We start from the raw sequence: 22,966 nt of genomic DNA, 5'->3' as shown, positions 1-22,966 counted from the left end.
TCTGAATGTGTGGTTCAGAGATCAGTCAGACACCCAGGATTTTGGGTCTTGCTTATCTGGTTCTCCCCTATCTTGATTTCCTTCTTACTCTCCAGAAGCCTGGGTTGCTCTGAGGCTTTTTCCTTTAAGGTAAGGAAGATGAGGAATGCTTCTATAGCAATTTTAGCCAGTTTTCTAGCTACTCAAGTTTGATTGTCCAATCATGGTTGACTCTGCCCTTTAAAAAAATCTATTATCTTCTATTTCATAAGTATACATTCTCATCATTTGCTTTTTTCATCAACTGACTATGTTTCAAACTGATCATTTTTACTGGGTGAGTTGTAATTTCTGTCATATGTAGTAGGAGAAAATATAGAGGATGATTTCTGTTTGCTTTGAAAAGGGGCTTACAAATTTTCAGTGGTCTCAGATAATTTTAAAGCCAGAAAAGAGCTTTAAAATCCTTTCTTAGAAAGAAGTTTCTATACCAAACAGGTATAAATAGGACAGGAAGTACAATCATATTTGTCACTAAAATCAAGAGGAAACTTGAGAATAAAAGTTTCTGAGAACCTCAGTCACTGGAATTTTACCTCCTTGATTAGACATTATGCTTCGTTTGCTATTAGTTTCTCCCATTTTGGAAGCTGTCTTTTCACCTTGCTTATAGTCTCCTTCATTGTGTTTTCAACTTTTCTTACACAAAAGAACAAACAAACAAATTTCAAAAATCTATTATTGAAGGTGTATTGTTTGGACAACACATTGACTAATTTTATCCATCAGTTTCTAATCCTTGATAAAACAAGGAAAGAAGAGACTTTCTTTCTTTTACTGCAAAGGGTGTAAAAAAAAATAGCCCAGGGTTTATCAGTGCACAGAATGGTGTTGCAAGGTAAAAACAAATATACTGTATCGAAAATCTACTTAGGTCTGGTTTCACTGCCACATGTACTTCCACTAAGTGTTGAAATCCTATTGGATGTTTTTAAATAGTCATCGACAAATTATAGAGTAATGAGGACGAAAGAGCTGATAAGTGTGTTGCTAAATTTCTCATGCCAGAAATGGTGAGGAGAATTTAGAGATAATTAACTTTCTCATTTTCAGAAGAGGGAACTATAGTGACCCCCTTCATGGATCACTCAAGTGGATAAAGAACCTGCCTGCCAATGCAGGAGACATGAGATGTGGGTTCAGTCTTTGGGTCAGGAAGATCCCCTGGAGACCCAATCCAATATTCTTCCCTGGAGAATTCCATGGACAGAGGAGCCTGGTGGGCTACAAGCTATGGAGTGAGACACTACTGAGTGACTAACGCTTCAAGGATCACAGCTTTGTCATGGTGAAGGGGCTTGCATAACTGAATGAAGCTGTGAGCCATGCTATTGCAGGGTTGTCCAAGATGCATGGGTCACAGTGAAGAGTTCTGACAAAATGTGGTCCACTGGAGGAAATGGCAAACCACTCTGGGATTCTTGCCATGAGAACCTCATGAACAGAATGAAAAGGCAAAGAAAATATAAAAAGATATGACACTGGAAGATGAGCCCCCCAGATTGGAAGGTGTTCCATATGCTACTGGGAAAGAGTAGAGGACAATTACTAAAAGCTCCAGAAAGAATGAAGCAACTGGGCTAGGACAAAATTGATGCTCAGTTATGTAGTTGTCTGGTGGTGAAAGTAAAGTCTGATGCTGTAAGGAACAATATCGCATAGGAACCTGAAATATTAGGTCCATGAATCAAAGTATATTGGATCCAGTCAAGCAGGAGATGGTGAGAGTCAATCCTGAATATTCATTGGAGGCACTGGTGCTGAAGCTGAAGCTCTGATACTTTTGCCACCTAATGCGAAGAGTCAATTCATTTGAAAAGAGCATGATGCTTGGAAAGATGGAAGACAAAAAGAGAATAAGGTGGCAGAGGATAAGATGGTTAGACAGCACCGCTGACTCAAGGGACATGAATTTGAGCAAACTCTGGGAGGTAGTGGAAGACAGAAGAGCCTGGCTTGCTGCAGTCCATGGGGTTGCAAGGAGTCGAATATGACTTCGAAACTGAACAACAACAAAAACAACAGAATATAGTGGTAATGTGTTGCTCAAAGATGCCAAACAAGAGCAGCTGAGGGGTCCTTACAGATGGCTCTGCGGCAGACTTAGTGATCTGGTCAAATATTTAGTTCCTCCCTAGATGTGTTTACTGGTCCTTCTGCATTTAGACAATGCCTGTGTCTTCTTCTAGCCAATGAAATGTGAGCAGAAGAGACGCCAAGACCTCCAGGCTAAGGCAATAAATGCCAACAATTCTCCAGTCTGTTTTCTCCCCATTGAGGAAGTGACCCATAGTGGCATCAGTTTCAAAATTCTGAGACTTGTCAGTCTGTGTCCAAGAGTAACTGAGTGAGCAGACACTCCTGACACCACTACTGTCACAGCCTTCATTTTTCAATGAAGCACTCAAACCACAGACATGTTGTTCCTTTAATCCACTAGGATTTAAGTTGCAGATTAGTAGAAACTGTGCTTCTCAACTATTTTGCATCAAGGAGACTTTCGAGATTTATTTTTCCCCAATCACTGCCCACCATATCATAACCCCAACAACGACACTTCAACACCACAGATTCAAGAAGGAAGATTTTTCTGCTTCCTCCTAAGAATTAATTTGCCCCCTATTGGTGGCAGTATCATCACCATTGAGTCAGTCTATTGTGTGGTTCAGCAGTAACCATGCTGTTGAGAGAAGCTCCTAGGAGACGAAATGTTCACCTAGAGGTCAGAAGGACACTTGCCAAAGACGCTTCAGGGGGTGTTTTCCATACAGGAAGCTGAACCAGGAACTTCTCGAGTTCTTTGAAACTCATATTATATGTATTCTGCCTTGTTCCTGGGTGTTTGCCCCCAACTTCTGTCATCATGAGACTCCTAGTTCTTCATATTTCCACTTTTCTATGTTTTCCCCTTCATTCTGTGCTTCTCAATTATGAGTCTTTTATGAGACTTGGTCTCTCTCAGTCTGGTTTCCCCTCTCTATGTGCATAACTAATTCAGTCTCAAGGTTTACTTTTAAATTCTATTTATATAAATTCCAAATGTATTACTCCAGCAAGACCCCTCATTTGAACTCGACCTCTGTATTTCCATCTGAATAAGATATCTCTGCCTGGGCTTCCAGTGGCCACAGCACAAGGCCCCTGTTTAAAGGAGCCCAGCCCTGAACCTCCACCCATGTGGCTGGGTCTGAGCCTGGTGTTACGAGAAGGAACACATTCCACTGGCTGAGAGCACTTTTAAAATGATTGAAATTATTTTGTTTTGGTTGCTAAACATAATCAAATGATATGTGGTCCTCATAAATGCCTTTTGAAATCCCGTTTTCCTCTCCCATATATATCACTTTACCAACAAAGGTCTGTATAGTTAAAGCTATGATTTTTCCAGTAGTCATGTATGAACGTGAGAGTTGGATGATAAAGAAGGCTGAGCACTGAAAATTTGATGCTTTCGAGTTGTGGTGCTGGAGAAGACTCTTGAAAGTCCCTCAGATGGCAAGGAGATCAAAGTAGTCAATCCCAAATGATGTAAACCCTGAAGATACATTGGAAAGACTGATGCAGAAGCTCCAACACTTTGGCCACCTGATGTGAAGAGCCAATTCATTAGAAAAGGCCCTGATGCTGAGAAAGATTGAACGCAGGGGAGAAGGGGATGACAGAGGATGAGATGGTTGGATGGTATCACCAACTCAATGAACATGAGTTTAAGCAAACTCCAGGAGATGGTAAAGGACAGGGAAGCCTGGCAAACTGCAGTTCATGGAGTCACAAGGAGTCAGACATGACTTGGCAACTGAACAACAACAACGATACTTTACCTACTCCACGTATTTCTTTTCCTTCAAAGCTCCTAGTTCACCAGCAGATTTAGGTCACTTACTAGTCTCCTCTCTCTTAATTCTGCATCCCAAAAGGCAACATTTTTCTTTAGCAATAAAATATCCCTCTCTGGATAATGTGGAATGGAGAGAGCCTGAACATTCAGCCCAAAATCTCTCGATCAAGTAGAGGGCAGAAAGCTGTTTACACACACACATGTATGTAAACATTGCCATTTGCCATTCCCTATCTCTGTCACCTATGTTGACAGATCTCAGCCTTGACATTTAAGACCTTTTGAAACTCTATTTTGATCAAACTCCCAAAGGACAGCAACTAGGGGTCTTCACAAGGAGGGGATCTACAGTATACAAGGAGGTCCACGTTTCCCCCTCTGCCACATCCGTGGAATGGCTCATCCATGGAATGGCTCATCCATGGAATGGCTCTTGGAATCACAGAGGCCCTGGTCACAAACCATTAGACCCAAGCTCAAACTGGACCAACAGGAATCTGCTTTTGGGGAATTTTTGGATAGGGCTGCCTTGCCAGCTGGATCTATAAACTCAAAAACTGCTTTCCCTGGCAGATGTCAAGAAGAAGCCCTTTTAAAACTCCAAGTAAGGACATCTCCATCTGGCCTCCATACCTCCACTAGAAAGTGTCAGATGGGAGGCCCTTACCCTTAGGGTGTGTGATAACATGATCTATAATATGAAATATGTATTTTGTCTTCATCCTCATTTCTCACAGTGAGGTTTTAAAAGCCACGGAACTTCCTAAGTGATAAGAGAAATAAAAGTGTTTTGGTATTTATAACAGACCCCTCTCAACTAGAGCTGAACTTATTTTGAGGAGGAGACTTTTGAAAAGTGTCCAGAGATGCAGAATGGTTACCAGGGGAACCAACCATGTGACCAGAGAGTTGGAATCTTCTGTCACACACCCCCACCCCTAACCTCTGGGTGGAGGTTGAATCCTGGCCCATGGCCAGTGATCTAATCAACTGTGCCTAAGTCATGACATCTCCATAAAAATTCAAAAGGACAGAGTTTGGAGAGATTCCGGGTTGGGAAACATGTGGAGGTTTGGGGGGAGTGGTAACCTGGAGAGTATATGGAATCTTCGTGCCTTTTACCATACTGTTCCCTGTGCATCACGTTCATCTGACTCTTCCTGAGTTATATCCTTTTACAATAAGCCAGTAATCTAGTCAGTAAAATATTTCTCTGAGTTCTGTGAGCTGCTATTGTAAATAAAACCCAAAGAGAGGAGGACCTCAGAATCTCCAATCTGTAGCTGGATTGGTCAAGAGCACAGTGAAAACCTGTACGTGAGGTTGGCATCTGAAGTGGGGTGGCAGGGGAGTCTCTTAGGCCTGAGGTCTTAACCTGTGGGACCTGATGCTGTCTCCAGGTGGGTGAGCAGGATTAAATTATCCTTCCAGTGTTGGAGAACTGCATGGTGGCATAGCGCAGAGCCTGCATCCTGGAATGGATGTAGAACTGTTGAATGAGATGACCCCTCTGCCAACTTGGCACCTCATTTGCAGAATTTAAGGGTGAATTTGGGTGCTCAGTGCAAACTGACTCCTACATTGACCCCTGCGCTATCGACAGGGGTTAAGTGGAAGCCCTAATCATTGGATTCTCGTTAAGAACTCTGTCTTTCTAAATACCCAGCTCTTTGATGGACACGTGAAGAAAAATCTCACTAAGTCCCATATTTCTGTTTGTGTTACCTACAGGTGAAAGCTCCCGTGGCTCTCCGTTCCCATTTCTGACTCCATCTCCCACCTCCCCTCCATATCTAAGGCCCTCAGACCATGCCCCCTGGAGCTCATGACTAGTCATTGGTGCAAATCCATGGCCTCAGCCCACTTCCTGAACATTTTCTTAATCCTTCCCTGATGGCTGGTTCGTCCCTGAGGCATGTTTCCTCCCTTGCTTCTTGTGCCCTTGGTCTTGGGTGGAGAACAGATCAACCCTCTCTCTTTCCTAGAAATCTCTGGCTGAATTTCCCCACAGATCCAACTGTCTGCTCCTGGATAACAAGGGGCCTTTCTTTCTTGAAGACCATCACCCTCTACAACCATGCCTGCCATACTCCCTCATGACTTAAAAATCTCGGTGATCGGCCTTTTAAGAACCTCACCTCTTCTTCACTCATCAAATGCCTTTCTTTAAGTCTTAGTTTCCTCTTGTTGGTAAGAGAGATATAATAATGACTTTCTCAGGGTTGTCATAAGAGTTAGTAAGTGATGCTGAAGAGAAACGCTGCACAAAGGCCTCCTGAACTAGAGTTGGATTTGCATAGAGGAACCATCCTGATGGTCCCCGTTTAGCTTGGAAACTGTGCCTCCAGTGGGATCTCCTGTGGAAGACTTGCACCTATAAACCCAGAGCTGCTTTTGTGGAAATGGGATGGGGAGGGGCAGTTCTGTGGAGCACAACAGCTCAGCCTGGAGGCCCCAGTAAGACATTTCTAGAGCTCCACCCAGAACAACTTGAAAACCACTTTATCCTGATCTTTTCATTCACCTAAAAATATATGTTAGTGTTTCAAAAACATGTTTTTCACAAGAGGAAGGCTTGATATTTATTCTTTGGCTATCACTGATATTTAACAAGTAAAAGCTGGTCAGAGGATAGATTTTTGGTATTTAAAAAAAATTTATAGATTGTAATATACTTAATTTTTCATCCTATAGACTTTGAATGATCACTCTTTAGAGATTAGTGCTCAGAAAATGTTTGTATCTTTTGATTGATTATACTTCCTTTTGTTGGCTGATCCTTACACAATATATTATGCTTTGTTTTCTGCCTTGCCTGGAAAAGTTTATACTAGTTGTTCTTAGCCTTTTTTTCCCTGGTACATTATAATAGTATCTCCTTACTTATACTATGATGTTTTATCCTGATAATTTTAATGGCACATATTTTTAATTTTTTTGTATATAATATGAATGGATTTTATTTTATTTTTTAATTGAAACACAGATGATTTACAATGTTTCAGGTGTACAGCAAAGTGATTCAGCTATACATATATGTATATATATAATTTTTCAGATTCTTTTCTATTATAGGTTATCACAAGATATTCTATGCTATACAGTAGGACCTTTTTGTAAAGGCATATATTTTATTGTGAACACTTCCAAATCCTTTTGGAAATAAAAAGCTTTGGATTAAAATTAATATGCTCTAAATAACAATGTGTAGCTAACTGTAGAAAAATCATAACTCAGTTTTGTTAGATACTTGCATTTTTAACTATTTGCAAACATTTAAACTTCCAGCGGGTGAAAATATTGCTGAAGTTCTCCCTTTAAAGCCTTCGGGGGGAGGCACCCATTTAGTCAATGGTATATCCTCAGGAATTACAGAAATCTTGATGTTCTTGTCGAAAGTGGCCACACTTGGTCAGTCAACAAAGAAATGCTTTGAAGAGAGAAGAGACTGTAAACCGCTTAGATTTGTCCTATTCACTTATGAGTGATAGGTATTGAGTTATATTACTTCAGAATATTTGAAAAACAGGGTTTAGCTTTGTAATGTCTAATGTTCATTTCAAAACAAGAAATAAATGTTAACTTCTAGGACAAAGTGGCAATCCATAGCACCTGATGTATGTGGCTTTATGATTAGATCGCTTAGAGACTAAACACTTTGGAGCTGGCAGTTTGCTGATAACATACAGTCAACTGCAACACAATGAGCAGTGTTATGGTGTGATTTTTACAGGAATCTATCTTTTGACAGGTTTATTTAAAATAATACATTTCAAAGATGAGCTTATTAATAACATTACTTTAATCCCAGCTTGCCGTATAACCACCACTCTAAGAATATTTCCTTCTTAAAAAATTCAGGGCAAAACAAATTTAAAAAGAAGTACAAAGTTTTAAAAGAGATTGACATTGAGTTTGAATTTTAAGTACTAAATAAATAAAGTAATTTAACCAATAAGACTCTAGAAGAAAATTTTAACATCTGAAAACAGATCAGACTATAAAAAGCTGACATTAGTTATGGATTGTAACTAAGCAACCTAGTATGGCATGATAAAAACAATGAACTTAACCCTTCCATAAATAAAATAAAGAAAAAATATTTTACTTTAAATGGAAGGCAGGGATTGAAAACTTGACCTTTTGTATTTATTTGAGTAAATGTCTATTTGGCATATTTCCAAAAAAGACTTTGCATGGAAGAAAGTCAGTACAAAGAGGCCTGTGTTTAAAGATCACGGGTGTGACAGATGCTGACAAGCGCCAGGCCGCCCGGCTGTCCCGCTCCAGCTGGAGAAGATGAGTCAGGCCCAGAGGAGAGTGGCAGCGCCTGCAGAACGCACCGTGTCCTGGCTTTTGTCACCACGCCACTTATTGTATTTCTTTTAACGTTTGCCCTTATATTTTGTACAAACCTCTCACGGATCTGGGGCATGTGACAAGCGGTCTTGGAAACAAAGACTGTGGCGAAATTTTAAAAAGTATCCTTTAATCAATCATAAGAGGGCATCAAGCCCATGTCATGGTGAGGGGCACAGGGGACCACAGAAGACAGCCTCTCACTAGCTTCCTGTTTGGGGCTGGATTTGTGTAGTTTATTTCTACCTCGATATTTCCAGCATCATCAACTGGTAAAAGAGTGAGAAAAAAATAGATCAGATATTGCAAAAAGAAAAAAAAAAAAAGGTTTGCAGCAGAAAAGGTGTGTTTGGCCATTTTGCCAAGTGTTTTTTTCTAATACACCAAGAAAGCCTGTCTGACCCAGAGCAATGACACTTTGTTACTGAACATTGAGGGTGGAAGCCTCTGCTCTGGTAATGGCTAAAGCCATCCTTGAAACGCTTGTCAGATGATCACTCTGATGCACAGAAAGAGCTGTGTACACAGCAGGTGCTTAATACAAACCCGACTGAATCTCACTCACTTCTGCCTAGGACCTAAGTGAAGTGCTCAGTCGTGTCCGACTCTTTGCAACCCCATGGACTGTAGCCTACCAGGTTCCTCTGTCCATGGGATTCTCCATCCAAGAATACTGGAATGGGTTGCCATTTCCTTCTCCAGGGGCTCTTTGCCATCCAGGGATCGAACCCTGGCCTCCCGCATTGCAAACAGATGCCTTTACTGTCTGAGCCACCGGGGAAGCTCAGGACCTAAGGGCTCCAGTAAACAAATCGCTGGTGGTAAATAACAGCAAGATTTATGGCAAAAGCAATACAATATTGTAAAGTAATTAGCCTCCAATTAGAAGAAAAAAGAAGAAAAAGAAAAAAAAAAAAGACTATGTTGACCACAAGTGACAGAACTCAGTCTAGACCTATGGGCTTTCATTGTGTCCTGTTTCTGAAAACTCTGGATACCTGCAGCCAGATGCCAGATCCTGGTCATCAAATGATATCAGAAATCTCTTTCTCTCTCTCTTTTGTTTTTTTGCATCTTCTGGTTCTGCTTTCCCATTTCTTTATCAGACGGTATTTCCTGTGGGAAACCTAAATGGGGACTAGCAGATCCAGACATATCCTAGCAGTTCAGCAAACCTAACAGAAAGAGGTATCTCTTTGCAAGATATTCCAGCCAAGTTCTCAGGTTCACACTCATAGGATGGATCTGTGTGCCTTGCTCATTTGGCACCAGTTTTCATGGTCAGAGGGTGGGAGAACTGATCCGCAGGCTCATGTCATACATACAATGGGGCTTGATGTGGGTGGAGGGAAGTGGAGGCCTCGGGTGGTCAGATCCACACAAACAACAAGTGGATAGAGAGAGAAAAGGTGGACCAGTAGAAAACACTGCTACAATGACCCAAAGGTACAGTCCCCCAAACAACTCATACTCTCTGTTGTCAAGATGTCAAGAGAAAATAACCATATTTGAATTATTTGACTGGCTAAATAGGAATTCTTAGATGTTTATAGCTGTGATCTTCATACCTTTTAATCTATTTCATTGTACAAATACCTGATTTACAAGGTTCTGTGAATTATACATTCAAAAATCTGTCCTGTTAGCATCTTGTCAATTATGGCTAGTATGCAAGCCACAAAACTGTATTGAACTAGATCAAGTGTTCTACAGAATCAGTGCAATCTAGTTACTTTTCTCTTCACATGTTGACAGATTCTTTAAAGTACATCCTAGCTGACAGATTCCTTTAGCACATCCTAGCTGATAGATGGGCATCCCTGGTACCTCAGTCATTAAAGAATCTGCCTGCAGAGCAGGAAACTCAGGTTCGATCCCTGGGTGAGGAAGATCCCCTGGAGAAGGAGATGGCACCCCATGCCTTTAGCACATCTTAGCTGCATGGAGAGTGAAAGGCTGTAACAATCTGTGTCCCTTGGGGAGAGGACAATCACACGTTAAGCTGAACAATGAAAGTTTAATACAAAAAGTTATGAATTACCCCAGGGGATCAGAATGTGAGGGGCTGGGTAGTAAAAGTTGGAAAGAACTCTGAAGAATAAAGGAATAGCAGCACAAGGACCCGTGAGCACCCCTGAGACTGTGGTGGAGCAGCCCAGAAGGAAAGTCCAGGCTCAGACCTAGGCTCCACTGGGAGGGGCCGCAGCCCTGGCTCGTGGCTAGCAGAGGCACCATGTGGCGCTCCCGGTCAGGACTTGCTGGCTACCCACCCTCTAGAGAGTCAGAGAAAGCTGTTCACGGGGAAGCCTCTCACAGGCGGCCCTCCGGCCAGAACCACAGGAGGGTCTGTCAGGGAGACAGCTGGCTGCAGAGTGCCACTGACTATCAGCAGCGGGACCTGCATCCTGGAGATGAGGTAGGTGCTCAGCTACGGAGGCACTCGGCTACAAAATCACTGAATGTGTGTGTGTGTGTGTGTGCATGCACACACACATGCTGGGGTGTGTACTGGCGGCAACTGCTGGCTGTTGAATGCTCAGACTCCTGCGCATTGCCCAGGCTGGATGCTGCAGGAGCCTGGGACCCAAGAACCCTGCAACCATGAAGCAAAACTCTTTTCCTACTAAAATATCTCCCTAGCGCCCTCTATTCACAAAGTCTTAGGGTCAAATGGCAGAGTAAAAATATTTCAAGGGCCCATATTTACTTTCACATAGCAGGGAAACAAGTGGAAATCTGAAGGTCAGAGGGAGGAAACAGAGGCCAGCGCAGAGGCAGTGCAGAGCTATCTTTAGATTTTGGTACCATAATATGAATCTAAAGCATGCATTTCTTTCATGCTTACTTCCCCCAAGTTCTATCTCCTTTCTGGTGGGGTAGTGGGAATAAGCATGCAGTTGTCTTCCCCAGGCATTGTATCAAATATTCCAAACATTACTTGACCAGTTGCAGAAGAATTTAGTAAGAAACTTCTTCCCAAATTTCTTCTTACTAAACTTCTGCAACTGGTCAAGTAATGTTTGGAATATTTGATACAATGCCTGGGGAAGACAATTGCATGCTTATTCCCACTACCCCACCAGAAAGGAGATAGAACTTGGGGGAAATAAGCATGAAAGAAGCAGCATGGGTTTCAAGAGAAGGCAATGGCACCCCACTCCAGTACTCTTGCCTGGAAAATCCCATGGGTGGAGGAGCCTGATAGGCTGTAGTCCATGGGGTTGCTAAGAGTTGGACACGACTGAGTGACTTCACTTTCACTCTTCCCTTTCATGCATTGGAGAAAGACATGGCAACCCACTCCAGTGTTCTTGCCTAGAGAATCCCAGGGACGGAGGAGCCTGGTGGGCTGCCATCTATGTGGTCGCACAGAGTCGGACACGACTGAAGCGACTTAGCAGCAGCAGCATGGGTTTCAGAAGAAGGATCATGTTTCAGACAATTTTCACTTGATAGTAATCTTTATAGTTGCATTCTCAACAGTCCATGGGAAGTTGTTCATAATTTACCATTATAGAAACTGATCCTCAAAAGGGTTTAATAAACTTTACCTTTTGTTTATCTCAGTACATGGTGTTTTTTAAGTTGGGGAACATAAAAACAATGGCTCTTTAATTTCTATTTTTTTAAACAGAGTATAAAATACCTCAATTACACAACTTGATGAATTTTCACAAACTGAACACACTTATGTAGTGTTCTGGGTTTCATAAAAAGTTAAGGTGCCAGAAACACCTTTGAGAATCTAAAGAAAGTTTAGCTTTCTTCTTCTCAAATACACCCAAACACAAAAAGTTTAGCCTGAAATGTCAAAGTTTTCACAGAATTCCAGGTAACAACTATTGCACTAGATAAACACAAAATGGGCTTTCCTTTCCTATACAAATACTACAATCTACTCATTATGCTTTAGTTTGTTAGTCCAGAGAACAGAAAAAAAACGGTAATAAAATACTAATCTCATGGATCTTTAGAATCACTAAATAATCACTAAATAATTTTTGCATTTTTATTGGCAACATATAGGCTGATTCAGAGAAGAAAATGGCAACCCACTCCAATATTCTTGCCTAGAGAATCCCATGGACAGAGGAGCCTGGTGAGTTGCTGTCCATGGGGTCACACAGACTTGGACATGACTAAAGCAACTTAGCATGCTTTCATGCATTGGAGAAGGAAATGGCAACCCACTCCTGTATTCTTGCCTGGAGAATCCCAGGGACGGGGGAGCCTGGTGGGCTGCCGTCTATGGGGTCGCACAGAGTCAGACACGACTGAAGCGACTTAGCAGCAGCAGCAGGCTCATTCTTGTCAATGTATGACAAAACCACTACAATTTTGTAAAGTAATTAGCTTCCAATTAAAATAAATAAATTAACAAAACAAAACAATTAATTGGTACCAGTTGCATTGTCTTGATTAAAAATAGTAATAGATTTTGTTGCTGTTTTTTAATAATAAATATATAGATGTACTTTTAAATGAACACAAATATTTCTTGGAAGATAGTTGAGGAAATATCAATTTTTCTGCACTAGATTTTGCCTCTTTTCCAATTCCAGTTTAAACAACAATTTATTAATCATTATGCTCTTTGGAAGAAGCTAGTTATGGATAGAAATGGTAACATTTACTACATTTACAATCTAAATTCTTCAAGTATTTGGACCCAGTTAAATGATTCCAATTCAAGAAAGCACAGTTCATTAATCATTAATGCAGATGCTATTAACTGGAAATTATTACTTTCGCCACCAGATGGAGCCAGTATTATTTCTGAAATGGAATGGATCCTAGCATTTTTATATTTTCCCACTCTTCTCAATCTAGGAGTTTCGTATTTGCTTCCAAGTTTGGTCAGGGATTCCAGAATTACTGTTATTAATTGAATATAGTAACGCAAAGATGTTACCATTTTTTTCCTACAAGCAAACACCTAAAATTCTTATGTGAAAAATGAAGATGTTGTAGATCTCTTCAAATTTAGAAATCGCTAATGTATTCTGAGAATGTTTCAAAATTGTCATTCAAGTCCACTTTGCTATTTAGGGGAGTGCTTTGATAAATTTTATTATTTTTTGATATTCGTAATTGTGGCAATTAACAGTGAAGATGCAGATGAGGATTTAAAGCCTGCATTAGGGAAGAACATGGAAACAAAGGAGATACAAAAGCCTCTTAATGGTGTCTATTATGAAAGTCCACTGAATCTAAACATGGACCATTTCAAAACGATGAGTGAGTTGGTCTAAGAGAATGCAAGTTGTATATTATATACACATGGGTTCTGCTGTCCCCTTCTTTTCCTGCTCATCTTTTGTGCTTAACAAATATCTGTATTCCAAGAAATTGATTCATGTTTCAGTTTCTATTTTGCTATTTTCTGTCCACAAGTTCTGGACAAATTGGCTGTGGTGCCACATCTGAACATAGAGTTGCTGGTGAAGGGAAAACTGGAGTGGAGAGGAGACACCCTCAGAGCAGCGCCAAAGCGTTCTTCCAAAATGAGGCCAACACATCACTGTGGGAAGACAGTGTGCACTGGTGGCCAGAGGGTGACAGGGCTCAGCAACCTTTCAAATCCAGCAACTTAGGGGGAAGGCATTCGCACAATTAGCCCAAGTGTGCAGTGTGAGAATGGATTTGACAGCATGTGAAAGGCAAGGACATGAGGCTGTAATTGATTTCACCCATAAAGGGCCAGGAGGGAAGCTGCAGATGAACAATAGGCGAAGTTGAGTGTTGATGCCCTAGACACTTAATGGACATAGTTTGGAAGCAGCATGCGGTCTCTAGGTTACCATCAATTACAGTTTAAAAATAAGCAATGATGCCAGTTGCTAGGAGGGTAACTAAATTGAATTATGCGATGATTAGGCTAATGTTTTGGGGGCACATTCTTTAGACGTGAAATGAGGGTATGAGTAAGCATGGAAAGGAACGAGGAAATAGAGCTAGTAGCTAAAAACCCAGACTCTGGGGAGCCATGAGTTCTGATTCCTGCACTGGGACTTTTAAGCGGGTTTAATTCAAAGCTCTCTGCAGTCTCTCATCTGAAAAAATGGAATAAAAGTGATCCTATTGTAGGTGGCACTCACTGAGATGCTGTGGAACCTCTGTACTCAATTTGTGATATTAACTCCAACAGCTAATGAAAATAATAATAGATATTAACATTTCCAGGCTGTTTGCTCCCAGGGACGTTTGGATGGCACCTCAGTGAAGGAGCCAGGAATATCCTAGTTATGTAAGGAAGAAAGTAGCAAGCGGCTAAGATTTGCCAGTGGTCTAAGTGCCTCTTGATATGACAGGGGGACCATAAGAGGGGATGAACTGTTCCTCCTAGAACATAAAGTTAACTAAGTGGCTCTCCCAAGGGTCCATGTTCCTGTTCATGAGCTGGAGCATTGCTTGAGGAACTGGGAAGACGGCAAGAGAACCGACCCTTGCCCCTCTCTGAAGCCTTGGGACTTGGGGAAGTTCTGATTCTCAAGATGGCATGTCACTGAGAAGGAATTCTAGTTACAGAGCAAAAAGTGAAAAAGTGTCAGTTGCTCAGGCATGTCTTGGCGATCCCAGGGAATGGAATTCCTCAGGCAAGAACACTGGAACGGGTAGCTATTCCCTTCTCCAGATCTCCTGCACTGGAGGCGAATTCTTTACCGTCTGAGCCACCAGGGAAGCCTACAGAGCAAAAAGAGATATGCAAATATAATGATCTGCTAGAAATATAATTCTAGTAAAAGCAAAATATCTGAAAATCCTTGACTTTTCCATGAGGATATCCTCATTGCTCAGCGAATGGAAGAAACAGAGAATAAGTAGAAACTTCAGACTTAATTCTGAACAGATGATGTACGGGCACTTGGGAAGGGATAGGTCTTGGTACAGTGGGACCCCAGCAGCTCCAGTCTTGGGGAGAATGTGAGCGAGGTCTAGGCAAGGACACTCAGGGAGTTAAGAATCTGGGAGTGCCCATGCAATTTGAAGTCAATCCGTAAGAAATTCAGGAGGGCACCAATTTATGTGTATCACTGGAAAACCAAAATGAACTTGTGTTCTTCAACAGGAATACCATATGATTGCGCAATCCCACTCCTGGGTTTATATCCAGAGAAAACCATAATATGAAAAGATACATTCACCCCTATGTTCATTGCAGCACTATTTACAGTATCAGACATGGAAGCAACTTAAATGTCCATCAACAGAGGAATGGATAAAGGTGATGTAGTACATATATACAATGGGATATTACTCAGCCATAAAAAGAATGACAAATGCCGTTTATAGCAACATGGGTGGACCTACAGACTATCATACTGAGTGAAGTAAGTCAGAAAGAGAAAGATAGATACACCATTTATACGTGGAATTAAAAAAAAAAACTATATGAATGAACTTAATTACAAAAAAATAGACCCACAGATGTAGAAAACAAACTTATGGTCACCAAACAGAACAGGGGGAAGACAACTTAGGAGTTCGGAATTAACATATACACACTACTATATATAAAGTAGATCATCAACAAGGACCTGCTGTATAGCACAGGAAAGTGAATTCAATATTTTGTAGAGCCTACAAGGGAAAAGATCTGAAAAGGAGGATATAGTCTGAATCACTTTTTTGGTACACCTGCAACTAACACAACATTGAAAATCCACTAAACTTCAAATTTAAAAATGTGATAAAAAAAATGTAAGTTAGAAAAAAAAAGTATTCTCCAGCTTTGTAACGATAGTGGTGAAAAAGAGCAGCAGCACCTCTGCATGCAGCTGACTCTCAAAGTCTCTACAACACACGCACAGGTTTGGTCCCAGGTACTTGTCTCCACAGAGAATCACCTGGGCTCCGAGAGGAGTAACTGATCCTATATCATGGGCAATGAAAAATTTAAAAATGAGCAAAATGCATCTTACTGCTATTGGAGAGCAAGGGAACTTTTCAAGGATGTTAGGGGGTTGTTGTTCAGTTGCTCAGTCATGTCTGACTTTTTGCAGCCCCCTGGACTGAAGCATGCCAAGATCCATCATCCTTCACTATCTCTTTGAGCTTGCTCAAACTCATGTCCATTGAATCGATGATGCCACTCAAGCATCTCATCCTCTGTTGTTCGCTTCTCCTCCTGTCTTCAATCTTTCCCAGCATCAGTCTTTTCCAATGAGTCAGCTCTTTGCACCAGGTGGCCAAAGCTTCAGCTTCAGCATCAGTCCTTCCAATGAATATACAGGGCTGGTTTCACTTAGGATTGACTGGACTTACAGTCCAAGGAACTCTCAAGAGTCTTCTTCAGCACCACAGCTCAAAAGCATCGATTCTTCGGCACTCAACCTTTGTTATAGTCCAACTCTTACATCCTTACATGACTACTGGAGAAAACCACAGCTTTGACAAGATGGGCCTTTGTGGGCAAACTAATGCCTCTGTTTTTTAATATGTTGTCTAGGTTTGTCATAGTTTTTCTTCTAAGGAGCAAACATCTTTTACTTGCATGATTATAGTCACCACCAGCAGAAATTTTTGAGACCAAGAAAATAAAATCTGTCACTGCTTCCATTGTGTCCCCATCTATTTCCCATGAAGTGATGGGATGGGATGCCATGATCTTACTTTTCTGAATGTTGAGTTTTAAGCCGGCTTTTTCACTCTCCTCTTTCACTTTAATCAAGAGGCTCTTTAGTTCCTCTTCTCTTTCTGCCATAAGGATGGAGTCATCGACATATCTGAGGTTATTGCTATTTCCCTGGCAATCTTGATTCCAGTGGAACTACATCCAGCCCAGCATTTTGCATGATACACTGCATATAAGTCAAAAAAGCAAGGTGACAATATACAGCCTTGACATACTCCTTGCCCAATTTGGAACTAATCTGTTTTTCCATGTCTGGTTTTAACTATTGCTTCTTGGCCTGTATATGGGTTTTTCAGGAGGCAGGTCACGTGGTCTCAGTTCAGTCAGTCAGTTCAGTTGCTCAGTTATGTCCGACTCTTTGCGACTCCATGAATTGCAGCACGCCAGGCCTCCCTCTCCATCACCAACTCCCGGAGTTCACTCAAACTCACATCCATTGAGTCGGTGATGCCATCCAGCCATCTCATTCTCTGTCGTCCCCTTCTACTCCTGCCCCCAATTCCTCCCAGCATCAGAGTCTTTTCCCATGAGTCAACTCTTTGCATGAGGTGGCCAAAGTACTGGAGTTTCAGCTTTAGCATCACTCCTTCCAAAGAAATCCCAGGGCTGATCTCCTTCAGAATGGACTGGTTGGATCTCCCCACAGTCCAAGGGACTCTCAAGAGTCTTCTCCAACACCACAGTTCAAAAGCATCAATTCTTCGGTGCTCTGCCTTCTTCACAATTCAACTCTCACATCCATATATGACCACAGGAAAAACCACAGCCTTGACTAGACAGACCTTAGTCGGCAAAGTAATGTCTCTGCTTTGGAATATGCTATCTAGGTTGGTCATAACTTTTCTTGCAGGGAGTAAGTGTCTTTTAATTTCATGGCTGCAATCACCATCTGCAGTGATTTTGGAGCCCCCAAAAGTAAAGTCTGACACTGTTTCCACTGTTTCCCCATCTATTTCCCATGAAGTGATGGGACCAGATGCCATGATCTTCGTTTTCTGAATGTTGAGCTTTAAGCCAACTTTTTCACTCTCCTCTTTCACTTTCATCAAGAGGCTCTTTAGTTCCTCTTCACTTTCTGCCACAAGGGTGGTGTCATCTGCATATCGGAGGTTATTGATATTTCTTCTGGCAATCTTGATTCCAGCTTGTGTTTCTTCCAGTCCAGCATTTCTCATGATGTACTCTGCATAGAAGTTAACTAAGCAGGAGGACAATATACAGCCTTGACGTACTCCTTTTCCTATTTGGAACCAGTCTGCTGTTCCATGGCCAGTTCTAACTGTTACTTCCTGACCTGCATACAGATTTCTCAAGAGGCAGGTCAGGTGGTCTGGTATTCCCATCTCTTTCAGAATTTTCCACAGTTTATTGTGATCCACACAGTCAAAGGCTTTGGCATAGTCAATAAAGCAGAAATAGATGTTTTTCTGGAACTCTCTTCCTTTTTCCATGATCCAGTGGATGTTGGCAATTTGATCTCTGGTTCCTCTGCCTTTTCTAAAACCAGCTTGAACATCACGTATTGCTGAAGCTTGGCTTGGAGAATTTTGAGCATTACTTTACTAGCATGTGAGATGAGTGCAATTGTGCAGTAGTTTGAGCATTCTTTGGCATTGCCTTTCTTTGGGATTGGAATGAAAACTGACCTTTTACAGTCCTATGGCCACTGCTGAGTTTCCCAAATTTGCTGGCATATTGAGTGTAGCACTTTCACAGCATCATCTTTCAGGATTTGAAACAGTTCAACTGGAATTCCATCACCTCCACTAGCTTTGTTCGTAGTGATGCTTTCTAAGGCCCACTTGACTTCACATTCCAGGATGTCTGGCTCTAGGTGAGTGATCACACCATCGTGATTATCTGGGTCGTGAAGATCTTTTTTGTACAGTTCTTTCATGTATTCTTGCCACCTCTTCTTAATATTTTCTGCTTCTGTTAGGTCCATACCATTTCTGTCCTTTATCAAGCCCATCTTTGCATGAAATATTCCCTTGGTATCTCTAATTTTCTTGAAGAGATCTCTAGTCTTTCCCATTCTGTTTTCCTCGATTTCTTTGCATTGATCGCTGAAGAAGGCTTTCTTATCTCTTCTTTCTATTCTCTGGAACTCTTCATTCAGATGCTTATATCTTTCCTTTTCTCCTTTGCTTTTTGCCTCTCTTCTTTTCACAGCTATTTGTAAGGCCTCCCCAGACAGCCATTTTGCTCTTTTCCATTTCTTTTCCATGGGGATGGTCTTGATCCCTGGCTCCTGTACAATGTCACAAACCTCATTCCATAGTTCATCAAGCACTCTATGAGATCTAGACCCTTAAATCTATTTCTCACTTCCACTGTATAATCATAAGGGATTTGATTTAGGTCATACCTGAATGGTCTAGCAGTTTTCCCTATTTTCTTCCTTTTTTTTTTTTTGGAGTAAATACATTTATTGATACCCATTTTATATAGTTCAATGAAATAACCTATAAATATAAAAGCATTTTTCTTTTGGATATCACTATGGTCCGTGTAAATACTCATCAGTCGGAATCATCTGCAGGAAGCCCTCCAAGTCACACAGTTGGGTTTACAGACCTGAATACACTTATTTCATGTAACAGTGGTACTTATGTACTCAAGCGGTCCAGTGGCTTTGGAATATATGACAACTGGGCATGTGGAGTAAAAGTAATGTATAAGTTTAAGCCAATGGAAAGGGTATCAACTTTCAACAAAACAACCAATTATAAATCAATATCCTAGGTGAAGAAAGTACCACAGTTGACACTTGGTGTCGGAACACTGGAGACGAAGTATGTTTAATGACACATGTCGTGGTGCCGTACGCTCTCAACCCCCAGTGGACAGTCCACCAGTGCCTTTGGGTCATTCAGGGGCAACAAAACAGCAATTCTTAACAGAATCTCAACAGCTTAGAATAAAAGGTACGTGGAGACTGGTATCAAGTTTAAAGAAAAATGAGCTAAATATTTCAATGACATGATGAGTTTTTCTCCTAAGAGGAGGAAGAGATTATGGGGAAAACAACTTTTTTAATTCCCTTTTTTTCAAACAGTGATCAGAATCATTTATCAAATGTGAGGGAAGGAACCCAGGTATCTGGTATCCAAAACACAGGTGCAAAGATCTTCTGTCTCAAAGTTTGTTCCTCAACACTTCTGAAGGAACGAACGCAGCAGCCACTGTTGGAGACTTGCTCTTGACTTGATGCAGCATAAAATTTTCTCATTTCTTCAGAAACAAATACAGGAATGTCCTTTTTTGCTGCAGTCAGACCATGTGTCTTGAGTTAGCAAGCAAATGCGTTTAGAAGGTCTGAGGTGTGTAAGGTCCAAAATTGAAATCTGAGAGGCAGTGTTAGAACTTAAGCGAGGCAGGATTTTTAGAGACTATTCAAATGAGAATCTAAGTGAAACATATAAAAATTCAGTTCTATTATTTTCAACTGGTATTTGATGGCGACATCCCCTGGTAAGGACGGGTTAACGGCTATTATCTCCAGGTCCAAGATGTCCCAACTACTTAAAGTAGGGCCCCCAAGAGGAGAAAGACACACACTTCTGTGGTCTCTGGAATTCTTTTTTGCCTTTTTTTTTTTTTAAAGAAACAGTAGCTTCAGTTGCACACCACTGGCTGAAGGTGTTTGCATCCAAATGAGAAACTCTATCCCTTGTCTCTAGTAGGACAGGCACCAGGTTCTCACAAGCGGCAACTCCCATGTCCTGCAGTACGTGGCATCTGACCCTGGAGTGAAGAAGCTGTCACAGAGCCCCGATCACTGGCGTCCAGGCTAGATGGCGTTTTGTGGCGTGCCATTGTGTGTCAACGCTTTCAGGCTGGGGGCACTGGTCTGGTGACTACAGCTCCTGTGAGAAGTCACACCCACCTCAAAAACCTCATGAATAGCTTTTCAGAAACAATGGAAGTTATAGTCTATTAAACCTTTCCTTTCAAAACTTTCTTCCCTAAGGATGCAAACCAGTGCCAAAAATTTAGTCATCTCCTTTAAATACAGGACAGTTGTGTTATTCAGCTTGATGATGGCCATGGACTCTTTGTCATAAGCACTTCCACTTCCATCTTCCTTTAACCCATATATACAAGACACATCAATTACAACATCAATCATGTCACAGCAAAGTTCATATGACTGCATATCCACAGGAGAACTGTCTGTTGCAATGTAGATTTTGCTGACAACATCGAAGAGAAAAGCTTTTTCAATACCTGAATTTGATATAAAGATATTTAATAGGTTTTCCAAGGTCGGTAGCTGTGGGATAAGTTTCTGCACCACCTTACTGAAGGCTTCAAATATTGAATGGTCATAGATACTAGTCAAATAAAAGCTAAGGTGGAGTTTTTCTAGCCCAGCATCTGCAAGGTCATCATTGGCCCTTTGATGAATGTCCCTCTGTGTTTCTATTTTGTGATCATCAGACAGACCATCAACTTTGTGAATAAAAACCTCAAAATTCATGTCTGGGTTAACTTTGTAGGCTTTAGAAACAGTAATGTGAAGTCTTGTTAAAGCCTCCATGTAGTCATCCTGTGCATCAATGACGTATATCAACGCTCCCGTTCCCCTGAAGATCATCTCGTAGTCAAAAGTTGGGTCAAAAAAGTCCATTTGCCCAGGAAAATCCCATATTTGGAAATTCACAAAGGAGCTATTAGAAATGTCATATTTGTAAATCTTGTTGGTACTTTCCAAAAAGAGGGTCTCATTGGGTGACATTTTATGAAATACCACCTTCTGGATGGAGGACTTGCCGCTGCGCCGCAGGCCCATGAGCAGAATCCTCGGCTTGGAGCTGTCAGCGCCCCCCGGGCCACAGCCGCCTCCGGCACCGCCCCAACCCCACCGCCCATGGCTGCCGCCTCCTCTTCCTCCTCCTCCAGGCCGTAGCCGAAATCCTTTGGGAACGAATCCGCCGCAACGTAACTGCCGGCGAGGGGCGTCTCCTCCGCCCCATACTGCAGGGACATGGTGCTGGAGCCGCTGCCGCCCGCGCCCTGACAGGCCAGGCCAGGCCAAGCCAGGCCGCCGCCCTATTTTATTCAATTTGAGTCTGAATTTGGTAATAAGGAGTTCATGATCTGAGCCACAGTCAGCTCCGGGTCTTGTTTTTGTTGACTGTATAGAGCTTCTCCATCTTTGGCTGCAAATAATATAATCAATCTTATTTCAGTGTTGTATTCCTATATCTTTAAGAATCTTCCAGATTGTTGTGGTCTATAGAATCAAGGGCTTTAGTGTAGCCAATGAAGTAGAAGTAGATGTTTTTCTGTAACTCTCTTGCTTTTCTATGATCCAACAGATTTTGGCAATTTGATCTCTGCTTCCTCTGCCTTTTTAAATCCAGCCTGTACATCTGGAAGTTCTTGGTTCACATACTATTGAAGCCTAGCTTGAAGGATTTTGAGCATTACCTTGCTAGCATGCGAAATGAGTGCAATTGTGTGGTAGTTTGAACATTCTTTGGCATTGCCCTTCTTTGGGATTGGGATGAAAACTGACCTTTTCCAGTCCTGTTGCCACTGCTGAGTTTTCCAAATTCACTAGCACATTGAGAATAGCTCTTTAACAGCAACATCTTTTAGGATTTGTAATAGTCCAGCTGAAATTCCATCATCTCCACTAGCTTTGTTGGTACTAATGCTTCCTAAGGTCCACTTGACTTCACACTCCAGGGTGTCTGGCTCTAAGTCAGTAATCACATTCATCATGATTATCTAGGTCATTAAGACCTTTTTTGTAAGCTCTTCTGTGTATTCTTGCCACCTCTTCTTAATATCCTCTGCTTCTGTTAGGTCCACACTCTTTCTGCCCTTTATTGTGCCCATCTTTGCATGAAATATTCCCTCTAATTTTCTTGAAGAGATCTCTAGTCTTTCCCATTTTATTGTTTTCCTCTATTTCTTTGCATTGTTCACTTAAGAAGGCTATTTTTTTTTTTTAATCTCTTCTTGCTATTCTTGGAACTCTGCATTCACTTGGGTATATCTTTCCTTTTCTGCTTTGCCTTTTGCTTCACTTCTTTTCTCAGCTATTTAAGGCCTCCTCAGACAACCATTTTGCCCTTTTGCAT

The 22,966-nt window shown here is 41.5% G+C and overlaps 1 pseudogene; it reads right to left on the bottom strand.

Moving 5' to 3' along the window:
• Positions 1-20,658: 20,658 nt before the first annotated feature.
• On the bottom strand, positions 20,659-21,863 carry LOC138445573 (ras-related GTP-binding protein C pseudogene; annotated as a pseudogene).
• Between the last annotated feature and the right edge of the window lie 1,103 nt (positions 21,864-22,966).

The sequence above is a fragment of the Ovis canadensis genome, chromosome 9, assembly GCF_042477335.2.
Source record: "Ovis canadensis isolate MfBH-ARS-UI-01 breed Bighorn chromosome 9, ARS-UI_OviCan_v2, whole genome shotgun sequence".
NCBI classification, from domain to species: domain Eukaryota; kingdom Metazoa; phylum Chordata; class Mammalia; order Artiodactyla; family Bovidae; genus Ovis; species Ovis canadensis.
The sequence above is the reverse complement of the archived record's forward strand: the minus strand, read 5'-3'. Positions and strand labels throughout refer to the sequence as shown.